Below are 20,414 nucleotides of genomic sequence, written 5' to 3' on the forward strand. Positions count from 1 at the left end.
GCATCACAAGTTCCTCCCTCTGGTATGGGGAATGGTGGCCTGGCCCCCAGGCTTCAGGCCCTTCCAGGATTAAAGATGGGGCTTCACCAGCGACCCGCCCCCTTCCACCGAGGAGCTGTCTGCATCCTGCCGCTGTTCATGGTGCCCAGGCTGTTCATGCCAAGGGGTACCTGCAGGCCAGCACCAGGCTGTCCTCATACCCACCTCGGCCTCTCTCCGGTGCTTGTTGGCGCCCAAGTCCGGAGGGGACCAAGGAGTCAGGGGGCTGGCGTGTCGGTGGTGCCCCGAGCGTGTGCACACCCGGCCAGGCTGTGACAGCGCCCAGGCTCAGCCCGACTTTGCTCCGAGATTGGAGCAGGCACCAACAGCAGGGAGAAGCCACGCAGCAGGAGCAGGCACTTCCGAGCCTGCGAGGGGCAGTGGAGCCTTCCCAGGTTCCCAAGAGCACAGAGATGCCGGCCAGAGCCGCAGCAGGGTGACTGCAGCTGCACCTGGGGAACTCCGGCCCCGCCAGCTCAGAAGGGGCGGGGCTCCTGCTGTGCCTTCTATATTGAGTTGCCTTTGCAGTTTTTTAAAAACTCCATCCAGGCCGGGCGCGGTGGCTCACGCCTGTAATCCCAGCACTTTGGAAGGCCGAGACGGGCGGATCACGAGGTCAGGAGATCGAGACCATCCTGGCTAACACGGTGAAACCCCGTCTCTACTAAAAAGAAGTACAAAAAACTAGCCGGGCGAGGTGGCGGGCGCCTGTAGTCCCAGCTACTCGGGAGGCTGAGGCGGGAGAATGGCGTAAACCCGGGAGGCGGAGCTTGCAGTGAGCGGAGATCCGGCCACTGCACTCCAGCCTGGGCGACAGAGCGAGACTCCGTCTCAAAAAAAAAAAAAAAAAAAAAAAAAAAAAAAACTCCATCCATCAGACCGCGCACGGTGGCTCACCCCTGTAATCCCAGGATTTTGGGAGGCCGAGGCGGGCGGATCACCTGAGGTCGGGAGTTCGAGACCAGCCTGACCCACATGGAGACACCCTGTCTCTACTAAAAATACAAAATTAGCCGAGCATGGTGGCGCATGCCTGTAATCCCAACTACTCCGGAGACTGAGGCAGGAGAATCGCTTGAACCCGGGAGGCGGAGGTTGCAGTGAGCCAAGGTCACGCCATTGCACTCCAGCCTGGGAAACAAGAGCGAAACTCCGTCTCAAAACAAACAAACAAACAAAAAACAGAAAAAAAAAACTCCATCATGTTTCTGTGAATCTATTTCTAGACTCTCCTATTCTGTTCCATTGATCTATATATTTCTCCCTTTGCTATTAGCAAACTGTCTTGATTACTTTAGCTTCATAGTAAGTCTTTTTTTTTTTTTTTTTTTTTTTTGAGACGCAGTCTCATTCTGTCGCCCAGGCTGGAGTGCGGTGGCGCGATCTCTGCTCACTGCAAGCTCCGCCTCCCGGGTTCACGCCATTCTCCTGCCTCAGCCTCCCAAGTAGCTGGGACTACAGACGCCCGCCACCACGCCCGGATAATTTTTTGTATTTTTAGTAGAGACGGGGTTTCAGTGTGGTCTCGATTTCCTGACCTCGTGATCCGCCCGCCTCGGCCTCCCAAAGTGCTGGGATTACAGGCGTAAGCCACCACGCTCGGCCATAGGAAGTCTTAATAGTAAGTATTGTAAGTCCCACAACTTTTTAGTAAGTCTTAATATTAAGTATTGTGAGTCCCACAACTTCTTTCTCAAAATTTTTTTTTTTTTTTTTTTTTTTGAGACGGAGTCTTGCTCTGTCGCCTAGGCTAGAGTGTAGTGGCGCGATCTCGGCTCACTGCAAGCTCCGCCTTCCGGGTTCACGCCATTCTCCTGCCTCAGCCTCCCGAGTAGCTAGGACTACAGGCGCCCGCCACCACGCCCAGCTAATTTTTTGTATTTTCAGTAGAGACGGGGTTTCACCGTGTTAGCCAGGATGGTCTCCATCTCCTGACGTCGTGATCCGCCCCCTCGGCCTCCCAAAGTGCTGGGATTACAGGCGTGAGCCACCGCGCCCAGCTCAAAATTGTTTTAACTATTCTAGCTTAATTGACTTTCCATATAAATTTTAGAATGAGCTTATCTATATCTACACACACACACACACACACAACTTCCTTGGTTTGGTTGGAAGTGCACTAAATCTGTAGATCAATTTGGAGTGACTTGACTTCTTAATTAGGTTGACTATTCCAATCCATGAACACAGTATATCCCTCTTAAGTTTTCTTTGGCTTCTTACACCAATGTTTTGTAGTTTTCAGTATACAGATCCTGCATGTGTTTTGTTGATTTATACCTAAATATTTCACTTTTTGTTTTTTTGGTTTTTGAGACGGAGTTTTGCTCTCATTGCCCAGACTTGAGTGAGTGCAATGGCACAATCTCAACTGACCGCAACCTCCCCATCCCAGGTTAAAACAATTCTCCTGAGTAGCTGGGATTACAGGCATGCACCACCACGCCCGGCTAATGTTATATTTTCTTTAGCAGAAACGGGGTTTCTCCATGTTGGTCAGGCTGGTCTCGAACTCCCAACTTCAGGTGATCTGCCGATCTTGGCCTCCCAAAGTGCTGGGATTATAGGCGTGAGCCACTGCACCCGGGCAGTATTTTTTAAATTTAAATTATTTTGGTTGGGAAAACTAAGACACATCATAATCAAATTGCTCAAAGCCAGAAATACACAGAATCTTAAAAGCATCCAGAAAAATCAAGAAACATTATACACAAAGGAACAAAAAAAGAAAAGGATGGGCCGGGCGGAGCTTGCAGTGAGCCAACATCGCACCACTGCACTCCAGCCTGGGCGACAGAGCAAGACTCCATCTCAAAAAAAAAAGAAAGAAAGAAAAAAAGAAAAGAAAAGGATGACAGCAGACTTTTTGTCAGAAACAATGCAAATTACATTAAAAATGAGCAACAAGGCTGGGCACAGTGGCTCACACCTGTAATCCCAGCACTTTGGGAGGCCAAGGCAGGTGGATCACCTGAGGTCAGGAATTCAAGACCAGCCTGGCCAAGATGGTGAAACCCCATTTCTACAAAAAAATACAAAAATTAGTCAGGCATGGTGTTACATACCTGTAATCCCAGCTACTTGGGAGGCTGAGGCAGGAGAATTGCCTGAACCCGGGCAGTGGATGTTGCAGTGAGCCAAGTTTGCACCACTGCACTCCAGCCTGGGCAACAGAGTGAGACTCCATCTCAAAAAAAAAAATGAGCAACAGATTTGGATAGGCATTTCTCCAAAGATATACAGATGGCCAATAAGCACACAGAGAGAAACTCAACATCACTATTAACTAGGGAAATGCAAATCAAAATCACAATGGGATACTACTGCGTACCTATTAGGATGTCTATTACAAAAAACTAAAATAAAACAGAAAATAACAAGCATTAATGAGGATGTGAAGAAATTAAAACCTTTATGCATTCTTAGTGGGAATGTGTATGGTACAGCAACTGGGAAAAACAGCATGATGGTTCCTCAAATAATTAAACATAGCATTACCGTTTGATCTACAAATTCCACTTTTGGGTATCTACTCAAAAGAATTGAAAGCAGTCTTGAAGAGACATTTCTATACTCATGTTCATACCAGCATTTTGCACCATAGCCAGGAAGTAGAAGCAACCCAGTGTCTATGAATGGATAAATAGATAAACAAAATATGACATACATAATGGAATATTATTTAGACTTAAAATAGAAATGAAATTCTGACACATGGTACAACATGGATGAACCTCAAGGATGTTATGCTAAGTGAAATTAACTACTCACGAAATGACAAATACTATATGAGTGTTAGATGAGGTATTTAGAGTAGTCAAAGTTATAGAACTAGAAAGCAGAATTGGGCGGCCGGGCGCGTTGGCTCACACCTGTAATCCCAGCACTTTGGGAAGCCAAGGTGGGTGGATCATGAGGTCAGGAGATCAAGACTGTCCTGGCTAACACGGTGAAACCCCCGTGTCTACTAAAGATACAAAAAAATTAGCCGGGTGTGGTAGCGGACGCCTGTAGTCCCAGCTACTCAGGAGGCTGAGGCAGGAGAATGGTGTGAATCCAGGAGGCGGAGCTTGCAGTGAGCCGAGATCGGGCCACTGAACTCCAGCCTGGGCGACAGAGCGAGACTCTGCCTCAAAAAAATAAAAAAGAAAGTAAAGAAAGTAGAATTGGGAGTCCCAGGAGATGAGGGGAGACGAAATGGAAAGTTATTTAATGGGTAGAGCTTCAGTTTTGCAAGATGAAAAAGTTCTAGAAATAGGCTGCATAACAATGTGAATATAATTACTACTACTGACCTGTATATTTAAAATAGTTAAGATGATTATTTTTTTTTTTTTTTTTTTTTTAAGACAGAGCCTTGCTCTGTCACCCAGGCTGGAGTGTAGTGGCACTACCTTGGCTCACTGCAACCTCTGCCTCCTGGGTTCAAGCAATTCTTGTGCCTCAGCCTCCTGAGTAGCTAGGATTACAGGTGTGCGTCACCATGTCCAGCTAATTTTTTTTATTTTTAGTAGCGGTTTCGTCATATCGGCCAGGCCAGTCTCAAACTGCTGGCCTCAAGTGACTTGCCCACCTTGGCCTCCTAAAGTGCTGGGATTGCAGGCGTGAGCACCTCGCCCTCCTAAAATGATAAATTTTAAGTTATGTCTGTCTTGCCACACTTAAAAATAAAAATTAAAGAATGAAATTCTGACATATGCTACAACATGGATGAACCCTGAAGACATTATGCTAACTGAAGTAAGCTAGTCACAAAAGAACAAACATTATATGACTCCACAATATAAGGTACTTAGAATAGTCATGTTTATAGAGACAAAAAGTAGAACAGTGAATTCCAGGGGATGAGGGCAGGGAGGCATGGGAAGTTATTGTTTAATAGGTACAGAGGTTCAGTGTGTGATGATGAAAAAGCTTTAGAGATGGAAGGTAGTGACAGTTGCACAATATGAATGTGCTTAATGGCACTGAACTATATACTTAAAAATAGTTAAAATAAGCCCTGCACAGTGGCTCATGTCTGTAATCCCAGCACTTTGGGAGGCCGAGGCAGGTGGATCACCTGAGGTCAGGAGTTCAAGATCAGCCAGGCCAACATGGTGAAACCCCGTCTCCACTAAAAACACAAAAATTAGCCAGACACGCATGCCTGTAATCCCAGCTACTCAGGAGGCTGAGGCTGGAGAATCACTTGAACCCGGGAGGCAGAGGTTGCAGTGAGCCAAGATCACACCACTGCACTCTGGGCAGCAGAGCAAGGTGTCTCAATGAATAAATAAATAAATAAAAGGCCGGGTGGGGTGGCTCATGCCTGTAATCCCAGCACTTTGGGAGGAAGACAGACAGATCACTTGAGGTCAGGAATTCAAGACCAGCCCAGCCAACATGGTGAAACCCCATCTCTACTAAAAATACAAAAATTAGGCCAGGCGTGGTGGCTCACGCCTGTAATCCCAGCACTTTGGGAGGCCAAAGTGAGTGGATCACCTGAGGTCGGGAGTTCAAGACTAGCTTGGCCAATATGGTGGAACTCCATCTCTACTAAAAATACAGAAAATTAGCTGAGCATGGTGGTACACGCCTGTAGTCCCAGCTACTGGAGAGGCTGAGGCAGGGGAATTGCTTGAACCTGGGAGGTGGAGATTACTGTGAGCCAAGATAATATCACTGTGCTCCAGGCTGGTGACAGAGTGAGACTCCATCTCAAAAATAAATAAATAAACAAACAAACAAATAAATAATTAGGCCAGGTGTGGTGGCTCACACCTGTAATCCCAGCACTTTGGGAGGCCGAGGCAGGTGGATCACCTGAGGTCAGGAGTTTGAGACTAGCTTGGCCAACATGGTGAAACCCTGTCTCTACTAAAACAATCCAAGAATTAGCTGGGATGGTGGTGGGCACCTGTAATCCCAGCTACTCCAGAGGCTGAGGCAGGAGAATCACTTGAACCTGGGAGGTTGCAGTGAGCCAAGATTGCACCACTGCACTCCAGCAACCCGGGCAACACAACAAGACTGTCTCGGGGCCAGGCGCAGTGGCTCACGCCGGTAATCCCAGCACTTTGGGAGGCCGAGGCGGGTGGATCATGAGGTCAGGAGATCGAGACCATCCTGGCTAACACGGTGAAACTCCATTTCTACTAAAAAATATAAAAAATTAGCCAGGTGTGGTGGCGGGCACCTGTAGTCCCAGCTACTTGGGAGGCTGAGGCAGGAGAATGGCATGAACCCGGGAGGCGGAGCTTGCAGTGAGCCAAGATCGTGCCACTGCACTCCAGCCTGGGTAACAGAGCGATACTGCATCTCAAAAACAAAAAAAAAAATGAGACTCTGTCTCAAAAAATTATAAACAAACAAATAAATAAAATAAGAGTTATAAATTAGCCAGGCATAGTAGTGTATGCCTGTAGTCCTAGCTACCCAGGGGTCTGAGGTGGGAGAATTACTTGAGCCCAGAAATTTGAGGCTGTCGAGAGGTATGATGATGCCACTGCCTTCCAGCCTGAGTGACAGAGTGAGACCCTGTTTTTTTGTTTTTTGCTTTTTTTTTTTTTTTTTTTTTTTTTTGAGACGGAGTCTCGCTCTGTTGCCCAAGCTGGAGCACAGTGGTGTGATCTCAGCTCAAGCTCCACCTCCCGGGTTCATGCCATTCTCCTGCCTCAGCCTCCCGAGTAGCTGAGACTACAGGCACCCACCGCCAGGCCTGGCTAATTTTTTGCATTTTTTAGTAGAGATGGGCTTTCACGGTGTTAGCCAGGACAGTCTCCATCTCCTGACCTCGGTGATCCGCCCATCTCGGCCTCCCAAAGTGCTGGGATTACAGGCGTGAGCCACCGCGCCCAGCCGAGACCCTGTTTTTAATAATAACACTAACAATAATAGACTTCAATACCTTCCTTCAACGAGTGGTAGAACAACTAGGCAACAAGGAAATAAAAAACACAAATAACACTAAACCAACTAAACATAATAGACATCTACATCTATAGAACAATACTCCACCGAACAACAGCAGAATACATGTTCTTCTCAAGCGCATATGGGACGTTTTCCAGGATAGGCCATATGCTAGTCATAAAACCAACCTCTATACATTTTAAAGAACTGAAGTCATGCAAAGTAAGTACTCCAAAACATTGCTTACACTGGAAAGCAATAACAGAGAAAACTTTGGGGAATTCACTAATATGTGGAATTTTAATTACATACTCCTAAATAATAATGGGTCAAAGAAGCAGCCACAAGAGAAATAAGAAAATAATTGGAAAAAAAAAGTAAATGAAAAAACATCATCCCCATATTTATGCAACATAGCCAAAGCAGCACTTAGGAGGAAACTTATAGCTGTAAATGCCTATATTAAATGAGGATCTCAAATTAATAACTTTTCACTTGAAGAATCTAGAAACAACCAAATCCAAAGCAAGCAAAAGGAAAGAATAACAAAGATTAGAGCAGAAATACAGGCAACAGAGACTAGAAAAATCAAGGAAACCAGAAGTTGGTTCTTTGAAAAGACCAACACAAATTGATAAACCTTTAGTTAGACTTACTAGGAAACAAAGAAGAGAGGACTCAAATTACTAAAATCAGGAATGAAAGAGGAACATCCTTACCCACCCTAGAGAAACAAAAAAATATATATGTGAAAATATTATGAGCAATTGTATGCCAAAAATTATATAACTCAGATGAAATGAACAAATTACTAGAAAGATACAAACTACCAAAACCCATGACTCATATTCATATTTTCTTTTTCTATTTCAAGGAGAAATAGAAAAAGAAAATATGAATATGCATATAACCACTAAAGAAGATTGAATGAGTAATTTAAAAAACTTTCCCAAAATAAATGTCTAAGACCAGATGGCTTAACTGCTGAATTGTACCAAATATTTTAGAAGAAATAGTAGCAATCCTTCGCAACTCTCCCAAAAAATCGAACAGAAGGGAACACGTCTCAACACATCCTGTGAGGCCAATTTACTCTGACACCAAACCAGAGAAAGATATCATAAGAAAAGGAAATCACATAGTAAGATCTCATTTCTAAAAAAAGATTTTTTGGCCAAACTTCATGGCTCATGCCTGTAATCCCAGCACTTTGGGAGGCGGAGACAGGCAGATCACCTGAGCTCAGGAGTTCAAGAGCAGTCTGAGCAATATGGTGAAACCCTGTCTGTACTAAAAAAATACAAACATTAGCTGGGTATGGTGATGGACATCCGTAGTCCCCGCTACTCCGGGGACTGAGGCAGGAGAATCGCTTGAACCTGGGAGACGGAGGTTGCAGTGAGCTGAGATTGTGCCACTGCACTCCAGCCTGGGTGACAGAGGAGACTCTGTCTTTATAAAAAAAAAAAAAAAATGTCCGGGTGTGGTTGTTCATGCCTTTAATCCCAGCACTTTGGGAGGCCGAGGCAGACAGATCACAAGGTCAGGAGATCGAGACCATCCTGGCTAACACAGTGAAACCCCGTGTCTACTAAAAATACAAAAACAAAATTAGCCGGGCGTGGTGGTGGGCGCCTGTAGTCTCAGCTACTCAGGAGGCTGAGGCAGGAGAATGGCATGAACCTGCACTCCAGCCTGGGCGACAGTGAGACTCCGTCTAAAAAAAAAAAAAATTAATTAGCCAAGTGTGGTGGTGCACACCTGTAGTCTCAGCTACTTGGGAGGCTGAGGTGGGAGACTCACTTGAACCTAGCAATTAGAGGCTGCAGCCAGCTATGATTGCCCCACTGCACTCCAGCCTGGGTGACAGAGCAAGACTCCAGCCTAGGTGACAGAGCAAGACCCTGTCTCAAAAACAAACAAACAAACAAAAAGGTGCAAGCAACCCATTCTTGATAGATGAATGGATAAACACAAAGTGGTATGTACATACAATGGCCTGGAAAAGGAAGGAAACTCTGGCACATGCCACAACATGGGTGGACCTTGAAGATGTTTTGCTAAGTGAAAGAAGCCAGTTACAAAAGGCCACGTATTAAAAGATTCTGTTTATATGAAATGTACAGAATACAGGCAAATCTACAGAGGCAGAAAGTAGATTAGTAGTTGCCAGGTGTTGTGGGAAGGGTGAAATTGAAACTAACTGCTAAGAGCCTGGACAACATGGTGAAACCCCGTCTCTACAGAAATACAAAAATTAGCCAGGTGTGGTGGTGCACACCTGTGGTCCCAGCTACTTGAGAGGCTGAGGTGGTCAAGGCTGCCATGAGCCATGATTGTACTACTGCACTCCAGCCTGGGCAACAGAGTGAGACCACACCTCAAAGAAAAAAAGAGAAGGGGAACGGGCGCGGTGGCTCACACCTGTAATCCCAGCACTTTGGGAGGCCGAGGCGGGTGGATCACGAGGTCAGGAGATTGAGACCATCCTGGCTAACACAGTGAAACCCCGTCTCTACTAAAAATACAAACAAAAAATTAACCAGGTGTGGCAGCGGGCGGCTGTAGTCCCAGCTACTCGGGAGGCTGAGGCAGGAGAATGGCATGAACCTGGGAGGCGGAGCTTGCAGTGAGCCGAGATCACGCCACTGCACTCCACCCTGGGCGACTGAGCTAGACTGTCTCAACAGAAAAAAAAAAAAAAAAAAAGGAAAAAGAGAAGGGGAGGGAAGGGGAGGGGAGAGGACAGCTAATAGGTATACTGTTTCTTTGGCAGGTGATATAAATGCTCTGGAATTAAATGGTGATGGTTGCACAACACAGCTTTAACATGGGTGAATTGTGTTATGTGAATTATATATTTAAATTTAAATAGTACTGTATTATATGGACGTATATAGTATATTCACACTTTAGCATGGTGAATTTTGTTATGTGAATAATATATTTTAAATGACTATAAAAGTGGAATAAAGGGAAACATCCTTTTATAATATATAAAACTGCAAAGGGAAATAGGCAAATTCACAATTACTGTCAAATATTTTAATATTCCGGCCGGGAGCGGTGGCTCACACCTGTTATCCCGGCAGGCATTTGGGAGGCCGAGGCGGGCAGGTCACTTGAGGTCAGGAGTTTGAGAACAATCTGGCCAACAGGGCAAACCCCATCTCTACTAAAAATACAAAAACTAGCTGGGCATGGTGGTGCATACCTATAATCCCAGCTACTCAGGAGGCTGAGGCAGGAGAATCACTTGAGCCTGGGAAGCAGAGGTGGCTGTGAACCGAGATCATGCCACTGCACTGCAGCCTGGGAAACAGGGCAAGACTCTGTTTAAAAAAAAAAAAAAATTAATATTCCTATCTTAATAACAGAACAAGTAGACAGAAAACAAGTAAGGATATAGAAGCCTCAAAGAACACTGTCAACCCACTTGACCTAATTGACACTTCTATAACATTCATACAACAGCAGAATAGACATTCTTTTCCCGCGCATATAAAACATTTAAAAAGATAGGCCATAATCTGGGCTGTAAAAAAATCCTCAACACATTTTAAAGGATTAGGAGTACACAAAGTATGTTCTTTGATCACAGTGGAATTAAATTAGGGATCAATAACAGAAAGGTCTCTGAAAAATTCCCAAATATTTGTAAACTAAAACGCACTTCTAAATAACCCACAGATCAAAGAAGAAATTAAAGGAAACATTAGAAGGTGATTTGACTTGAATTAAAATAGAAATACGGAAAAAAAAATACGGCAGGGTGTGGTGGCTCATGCCTGTAACCCAGCACTTTGGGAGGCCAAGGCGGGTGGATCACTTGAGGTCAGGAATTTGAGACCAACCTGCACAACATGGTGAGACCCCGTCTCTACCAAAAATACAAAAATTAGCTGGGCATGGTGGCACACTCCTGTAATCCCAGCAACTCAGGAGGCTGAGGCATGAGAATCGCTTGAGCCCAGGAGGCAGTGTTTGCAGTGAGCCAAGATGGCGCCACTGCACTCCAGCCTGGGCGACAGAAGTGAGATTCTATTTCAATAAATTAATAAATTAAATATAAATATAATACATCAACATTTGTGGGGTATCATTAAAGTAGTGCAGACATTTCACCAAAGAAGATGTACCTATGGCCAGTACACACATGAAAAGATGCTCAATATCGTTAGTCCAATGAAATGCAAATTAAAACCACAGTGTGATACCACTTCACACCTACTAGGAGGATTAAAATTAAAGAAACTTCCCATAGAAAATGCTGGCAAAGATGTGGAGGAACTGGAACTCTCACACACAGCTGGTGGGATGAGAAATTAATTGTGCAAACACACTTTAGAACACATGTGGATGGTTTCTTAAAAAGTTGAAACAGGCCAGGTGTGGTGGCTCATGCCTATAATCCTAGCACTTCCGGAGGCCGAGGTGGGCTGATCACGAGGTCAGGAGATTGAGACCATCTTGGCTAACACGGTGAAACCCCGTCTCTACTAAAAATAAAAAAAATTTAGCCGGGCGTAGTGGCGGGTGCCTGTAGTCCCAGCTACTCAGGAGGATGAGGCAGGAGAATGGCATGAACCCAGGAGGTAGAGCTTGCAGTGAGCCGAGATTGCACCACTGCACTCCAGCCTGGGTGACAGAGCAAGATTCCATCTCACAAAAAAAAAAAAAAAAAAAAAAATTGAAACATATACCTACTGTGGCCGGGCGCGGTGGCTCAAGCCTGTAATCCCAGCACTTTGGGAGGCCGAGACGGGCGGATCACAAGGTCAGGAGATCGAGACCATCCTGGCTAATCCGGTGAAACCCCGTCTCTACTAAAAAATACAAAAAAAAAAAAAACTAGCCGGGCGAGGTGGCGGGCGCCTGTAGTCCCAGCTACTCGGGAGGCTGAGGCAGGAGAATGACGTAAACCCGGGAGGCAGAGCTTGCAGTGAGCTGAGATCCGGCCACTGCACTCCAGCCTGGGCGACAGAGTGAGACTCCGTCTCAAAAAAAAAAAAAAAAAAAGAAACATATACGTACTGTATAAGCTGGCTATTCTACTCCTGGATGTGTACCCAAGAGGAAAGAAGATATGTTTATATAGAGACTTGTACACAAACGTCCTTAGAAGCTTCCTTTGTAAAGAGCTAAAAAAGGCCGGGCGCAGTGGCTCAAGCCTGTAATCCTAGCACTTTGGGAGGCCGAGACAGGTGGATCATGAGGTCAGAAGATCGAGACCATCCTGGCTAACATGGTGAAACCCCGTCTCTACTAAAAAATACAAAAAACTAGCCGGGCGAGGTGGCGGGTGCCTGTAGTCCCAGTTACTTGGGAGGCTGAGGCAGGAGAATGGCATGAACCCGGGAGGCAGAGCTTGCAGTGAGCTGAGATCCGGCCACTGCACTCCAGCCTGGGCAACAGAGCGAGACTCTGTCTCAAAAAAAAAAAAAAAAGAGCTAAAAAGTAGAACAACCCAAGTGTCCATCAACATGTGATAGTTAAACAAATTGTGATACATCCATATAACACAATACTATTTAACAATAAAAAAGGAACAGGCAGCCAGGTGTGGTGGCTCGCGCTTGTAATCCTAGCACTTCGGGAGGCCAAGGTGGGTGGATCATTTGAGGTCAGGAGTTCGAGACCAGCCTGGCCAACATAGTGAAACCCCGCCATACTAAAAATACAAAAATCAGCCAGGCGTGGTGGCAGATGCCTGTAATCTCAGCTACTTGGGAGGCTGAGGCAGGAGAATTTGCTTGAACTCGGAAGGCGGAGGTTGCCGTGAACCCAGATTGCACCACTGCACTCCAGCCTGGGTGACAGAGCGAGACTGTCTCAAAAAAAAAAAAGGAATACCAGGCGCCGTGGCTCATGCCTGTAATCCTAGCACTTTGGGAGGCCAAGGCAGGCAAATCACAAGGTCAGGAGTTCAAGACCAGTCTGGCTAACATGGTGAAACTTCTTCTCTACTAAAAATACAAAAAATTAGCTGGGCATAGTGGCAGGTGTCCCTAATCCCAGCTACTTGGGAAGCTGAGGCGGGAGAATCACTTGAACCCGGGAGGCGGAGGTTGCAGTGAGCCAAGATCGTGCCACTACACTCTAGCCTGGGCGACTCCATCTAAAAAAAAAAGGAACAGGCACAGTGGCTCATACTTGTGATTCCAGCATAGCATTCTGGGAGGTTGAGGCAGGAGGATTGCTTGAGCCCAGGAGTTCAAGGCTGCAGTGAACAGTCTTAACTGTGCTTTCTGCCACTTGCAACTGAGAGTCCTGGGTAGTACAGTCCAGATGTCCGAGGGGTTGAGATGGAGGCTAGAATGGAAGTTGTGTGGGGGTGCAAGGAATCAGAGGCTTTACATATCTTAAAGGTAGAAGTGACTGGGCATAGTAGCTCACGCCTGTAATCCCAGCAATTTGGGAGGCGGAGGCAGGTGGATCACAAGGTCAGGAGTTCAAGAGCAGCCTAACCAATATGGAGAAACCGCGTCTCTACTAAAATTACAAAAATTAGCTGGGCATAGTGGCTCACCCCTATAATCCCAGCTATTCAGTAGGCCAAGGCAGGAGAATCGCTTGAGCTCAGGAGACAGAGGTTGCAGTCAGCCAAGATCGTGCCACCTGCACTCCAGCCTGGGGGACAGAGCGAGACTCTGTCTCAAAAAAAAAAAAAAAAAAAAAAAAATGGTAGAAGTGGCAGGAAAGGATAGCAGATCCTCCAGACAATAGGGAAAAGGGCACTCGCTCGGCCTCCCAGCTGTGGGCAATGTGCTGCTCATATGGATGCACCAGTGTTGTTGGCCTATGAAGGATGTGGATACCTGCTTGGTTGCCACATGCTATCATGAAAAGAGGTTTGGATGGGGACGCTGGCAATGTAGTCCTACCTCTGCCACTGTTTGCTATGTGACCTTGGGTAAGTTGCAGTCTCTCTGGCCTTGAGGGAATCAATAGTCACAGGAAGGGGTTGACAAATGGCTTCACACACATTGTCGCTGGAATGTATCCATCCTCCCAAGAAGCAGATTCTGCATGTGGCTGTGGATGGAAACATGGACCGGCTAAGCTAGTAGAACAATTATGAATATATCTGGGAATGTGGCTATATTGCAGGAAATGATTACAAGATTGTGGGGTGTGTCCTTGTCTATCTCATCCTCTCATCCCACACAGTCAATGGGCCCTATCACGTCAAAATGTATCACATTTTATCAACAGCTACTATGAAATGTTGCTACTGTCCCATGGACTGAAATTGAATAATTTTCCTATCCTCACATTTCCCATACAGTGACTAAAAGCTCAGGACCTGGAGGCCAGGCACGGTGGCTCACGCCTATAATCCCAGCACTTTGGGAGGCTGAGGTGGGTGTACCACTTGAGGCCAGGAGTTCAAGATCAGTCTTCTTGTGAGCTGAGATCATGCCACAGCACTTCAGCCTGGGTGACAGAGTGAGACTATGTAAAAAAAAAAAAAAACAAAAAAAAAAAAAAAAACAATGCAGGGCCTGAGGTCAGACAGACATAGGTTTTTTTTTTTTTTTTTGAGAGGGAGTCTCGCGCTGTCGCCCGGGCTGGAGTGCAGTGGCCGCATCTCAGCTCACTGCAAGCTCCGCCTCCCGGGTCTACGCCATTCTCCTGCCTCAGCCTCCCGAGTAGCTGGGACTACAGGCGCCCACAACCGCGCCCGGCTATTTTTTGTATTTTTTAGTAGAGACGGGGTTTCACTGCGTTAGCCAGGATGGTCTCGATCTCCTGACCTCGTGATCCGCCCATCTCGGCCTCCCAAAGTGCTGGGATTACAGGCTTGAGCCACCGCGCCCGGCCTTTTTTTTTTTTTTTTTTTTTTTTTTTTTTTTTGAGACGGAGTCTCGCTCTGTCGCCCAGGCTGGAGTGCAGTGGCGCAATCTCGGCTCACTGCAAGCTCCGACTCCCGGGTTCACGCCATTCTCTGGCCTCAGCCTCCCGAGTAGCTGGGACTACAGGCGCCCGCCACTGCGCCTGGCTAATTTTTTCTATTTTTAGTAGAGACGGGGTTTCACCATGGTCTCCATCTCCTGACCCTGTGATCCGCCCGCCTCAGCCTCCCAAAGTGCTGGGATTACAGGCGTGAGCCACCGCGCCCGGCCCAGACATAGGTTTTAATCCTAGTGCTGCCAGTACCTGCTATATATCTTTGGCCAAATCCCTTAATCTTGCTGAGCATCAGTTTCTGAACGATGGGAGGTAAACATTGTGTCAGACGACAGGCTAGGTTATGTGGCAATACCAATGCCAAAATCTCAGTGGCTTAACAATAGTTTATTTCCCACTCATTGTGGTAGGGGGCCTCTAAAATGGCTCCCAGAATCACTTGAACCTGGGAGGCAGAGGTTGCAGTGAGCCAAGATTGCGCCACTGCACTCCAACCTGGGTGATAGAGCAAGACTCAGTCTCAAAATAAAGAAATAGCTGAGTGCAGTGGCTCATGCCAGTAATCCTAGCACTTTGGGAGGCCAAGGCAGGCAGATCACCTAAGGTCAGGAGTTCGAGACCACCCTGACCAACACGGAGAAACCCTGTCTCTACTAAAAATACAAAACCAGCTGGGCGTGGAGGCACATGCCTCTAATCCCAGCTACTCGGGAGGCTGAGGCAGGAGAATCACTTGAACCCTGGAGGCGGAGGTTGTGGTGAGCCGAGATCGCTCCATTGTACTTCAGCCTGGGCAACAAGAGCAAAAACTCTGTCTCTAAATAAATAAATATGGTGGCTCATGCCTGTAATCCCAGGACTTTGGGAGGCTGAGGTGGGCGGATTATGAGGTCAGGAGATCAAGACCATCCTAGCTAATACGGTGAAACCCCGTCTCTACAAAAAAAAAAAAAAAAAAAAAAAAAAAAAAGATTAGCCAGGCATGGTGGCACCTACCTGTAGTCCCAGCTACTCAGGAAACAGAGCCAGGAGAATCATTTGAACCAGGGAGGTGGAGGTTACAGTGAGCCGAGATCATGCCACTGCACTCCAGCCTGGGCAAGAGAGTGAGACTCCATATCCAAAATAAATAAATAAACAAACAAAATAAAAAATAAAATAAAATGACTCCCAATAAGCCCTACCTCCTGTCATGCTTTTGGAACATCCTTGCTCTTGATTATCAGCTACACCTAGCAACTCACTTCTAATGGATACACTATGGCAAAAGGGATGGGACATCAATTCCAAGATTAGGTTACAAAAAACCTATGACTTTAGCATTACTTCTCTTCCCTTTCCCATCCCCTTCTCTATCCTCCTCTCCCTGCCCTCTTCCCCGCTCCTCCCCCTTCTGTTTTCTCTCTCTCTGAGAATCCATCTGCCATGTTCTGAGCTCCCTTATGGAGAAGTCCATGTGGCAAGCAACTGGGCAAGGTCCCTGGCCAATAGCCAGCAAGCAACTGAGGTCCTCAGTCAAACAGCCTATGAGTAGCTGAATCATTCCAGCAACCATGTAAATGAACTTGGAAACAGACTATTCCCAGTTGAGCTTTCTGATGAGACCACAGCCCTGGATAATATCCAACTGCTGCCTTGTGTGAGACCTTGGGGCACAGGCACCCAGCTAAGCCATGGAAGAATTCCTGAAACACAGAAATTGTGTCATAATAACTGTTTGTGAAATAAAAAATGTTAAGCCTCTATGTTTGGGGGTAATTTGTTATACACACACACACACACACACACACACACATATATTCCAGTGTGGGTTCAGAAGGGTGGCCCATCCTATCCTGGTGCCCTGACACTTAAAGCTCTCACCCAAAAGTGAAACATGCCCCTTCTACTTGTGTTTCAGTGGTCAAATAAAGTCACATAGTGATAACAACATTCTAAGGGGGGTGAGAGGAAAATAAATGGAATATTTGTGAACAGCCTGGAGGATTCTACAATAGCACCTGCCTAGAAGGATTATTGTGGAGACAAGGCCTACAAACTGCTGTAGAGCCAGCTGTGGTAACTCACACCTGTAATCCCAGCACTTGGGGAGGCCAAGGCAGTCAGATCACTTGGGGCCAGGAGTTTGAGACCAGCCTGGCCAAAATGGCAAAACCCTGTCTCTACTAAAAATACAAAAATTGGCTGGGCATGGTGACTCACGCCTATAATCCCAGCACTTTGCGAGGCTGAGGTGGGTAGACTGCCTGAGGTCAGGAGTTTGAGACCAGTCTGGCCAACATGGTGAAACCCCGTCTCTACTAAAAATAAAAATAAAAAAAATTAGCCGGGCATGGTGGTGCATGCCTGCAATCCCAGCTACCTGGGTGGCTGAGGCACGAGATTTTCTTGAACCCAGGAGGTAGAGGTTGTAGTGAGTCAAGATCGTGCTACTGCACTCCAGCTGAGGCAACGAAGTGATACCCTGTCTCAAAAGAAAGAAAGGAGAGAGAGAGAGAGAGAGAGAGAGAGAGAGAGGAAGGAAGGACGGAAGGAAGGAAGGGAGGGAGGGAGGGAGGGAGGGAGGAGGGAGGGAAGGAAGGGAGAAAGAGAGAGAAATGGAGAATGTAGAAGGTGTTTACGACAGTGCCTGACACTGTTCCTGCCCCTCCCCAAGTGCTATCTACTATTCCTTTTTTACAAGTCATCACTTGAAAAAATTTGTAGACATTACTGAATCCGAAAATGCTTTGCATTTAAAAATCTGGACAAATCTGGGATTGCTATAGACAAGCATTTCTCAAGTGAGACACACCAGGATCCTCCTCATTCACTATTTTCTAGCTGCACTGGCATTTTTTTTCTTTTCCTGAAACACACCAAGCTTGTTTGGATTTTAAGACCTTCGCCCACCATGCATATCCGTCTGTCTCCAACTCTGGCCCCACATCTCTCTTTTTTTTTTTTTTTTTTTTTTTTAATTTATTTATTATTATTATACTTTAAGTTGTAGGGTACAAGTGCATAACGTGCAGGTTTGTTACATATGTATACTTGTGCCATGTTGCTGTGCTGCACCCATCAACTCGTCATTTACATCAGGTATAACTCCCAATGCAATCCCTCCCCCCTCCCCCCTCCCCATGATAGGCCCTGGTGTGTGATGTTCCACATCTCTCTTAACTGGCTCTTTCTCATCCTTGAGGGCTCAGAGAAGCATTTCCTGACCTTCCTATACGCCCATCACCATGCTTTATTTTCTTCATAACACATATTACTATCCAAATTATGTATTTGCTTGCTTATTATTTTACTCTCCAAACCAGAACTTCATGTGACCCGGGACTTTCTGTCTTGTTCACAGACACATTCCCAGCATCTGGCAAAGCCTTGACACATACTTGATACAAAGTAAATGTGTGTTCAAAGAATAAAAGAACAAAAGAGTAAATGTATCATCTCCACCCACCGCTGAGCCATCATTCCTTGTGAGGCGTTCTCAAGTAATTGCCAGATTTTACAAAAGTCTGGCTTTAAAAAAACTACAGGTTGGAGGGCTGGGCCTGGTGGCTTAGGCCTGTAATACCAGCACTTTGGGAGGCCGAGGCAGGTGGATCACGAGATCAGGATATCAAGACTATCCTGGCTAACATGGTGAAACCCCGTCTCTACTAAAAATACAAAAAAAACATTAGCCAGGTGTGGTGGTGGACTTCTGTAGTCCCAGCTACTCGGGAGGCTGAGGCAGGAGAATGGCATCAGCCCAGGAGGCGGAGCTTGCAGTAGGCCAAGACTGTGCCACTGCACTCCAGCCTGGGCAACAGAGTGAGACTCCGTCAAAAAATAAATAAATAAATACAAGTTAGAGGCCAGGCACAGTGGCTCATCCCTGTAATCCTAGCACTTTGGGAGGCCGAAGTGGGCGGATCACCTGAGCTCAGGAGTTTGAGACCAGCCTGGCCAACATGGTGAAACCCCATCTCTACTAAAAATACAAAAATTAGCCAGGCGTGGTGACACACGCCTGTAATCCCAGCTTACTTGGGAGGTTGAGGCAGGAGAATCACTTGAACCTGGGAGGTAGAGGTTGAGGTGAGCCAAGATCACACCACTGCACTCCAGCCTGGGTGACAGTGAGACTCTGTATAAAAAACAAAAAAACAAGTTAGAGGCTGGGCACGGTGGCTCACGCCTGTAATCCCAACACTTTGGAAGGCCGAGGCGGGTAGATCACGAGGTCAGGAGATCGAGACCATCCTGATTAACACGGTGAAACCCCATCTCTACTTAAAAAAAAAAAAAGAAATTAGCCGGGTGTGGTGGCAGTTGCCTTGTAGTTCCAGCTACTCGGGAGGCTGAGGCAGGAGAATGGCATGAACCCGGGAGGCAGAGCATGCAGTGAGCTGAGATCGCACCACTGCACTCCAGCCTGGGTGACAGAGCGAGGCTCCATCTCAAAAAAAACAAAAACAAACAAACAAAAAAAACCAAGTTAGAATATATTCAGGTTTATCCCTATAATCACATCTCTTTCAGTCATTTGTTTTTGAGAGGAAAGAGAAAGGTGGAATTACTTTTAGCTGTTTTGAAATGAGTGTTGTTTGTATGCTGGCTCATCTGGAGCCCACAGTCCAGATGCTCTCAGAATTTAGCATCATCAGAATTACCTGCAGGCTTGTTAAACTCAGATTGCTGGGAATCAGGGAATCACTTTTTTATTTTTATTTTTTTTTGAGACAGTATCTCACTCTCTTGCCCAGACTGGAGTGCAGTGGCACGAGCTCAGCTCACCGCAACTTCCACCTCCCTGGCTCAAGCGAGTCTCCTGCCTCAGATTCCCAAGTACCTGGGATGACAGGTGTGTGCCACCACCGCCCGGCTAATTTTTGTATCTTTAGTAGAGATGGGGTTTCGCCATGTTGGCTAGGCTGGTCTTGAACCCCTGACCTCAAACAATCCACCCGCCTCAGCCTCCCAAAGTGCTGGGTTTATAGGCATGAGCCTCCGTGCCCAGTTTCAGAGCTCTTGATATAGGAAGTCTACAGTGGGGTCCAAGAACGTGCATTTCCAAGGAAATCCCAAATGACACTGATGCTGCTGACTGGTGGAATCACACTTCGAGAGCAGCTGCCAATAAATAAATAAATAAATAATCAAAGTATTATTAGTAGCTGTGACTACTTTGAATCATTGTAGTTCTTTTTTTTTTGAGACAGAGTCTCGCTCTGTCACCCAGGCTGGAGTGCAGTGGCCGGATCTCAGTTCACTGCAAGCTCCGCCTCCCGGGTTCACGCCATTCTCCTGCCTCAGCCTCCCGAGTAGCTGGGACTACAGGCGCCCGCCACCTCGGCCAGCTAGTTTTTTGTATTTTTTAGTAGAGACGGGGTTTCACCGTGTTAGCCAGGATGGTCTTGATCTCCTGACCTTGTGATCCGCCCGTCTCGGCCTCCCAAAGTGCTGGGATTACAGGCTTGAGCCACCGCGCCCGGCCGAATCATTGTAGTTCTTTATTTATCTTCAACATTTTTGGCTTTCACCAAAATCCACATATATCCAATGGAAATTTGTCCCGTAAGTCAAAATGTCTG

Source organism: Macaca thibetana, chromosome 16 (genome assembly GCF_024542745.1).
Source record: "Macaca thibetana thibetana isolate TM-01 chromosome 16, ASM2454274v1, whole genome shotgun sequence".
In the NCBI taxonomy this organism is placed as follows: Eukaryota; Metazoa; Chordata; class Mammalia; order Primates; family Cercopithecidae; genus Macaca; species Macaca thibetana.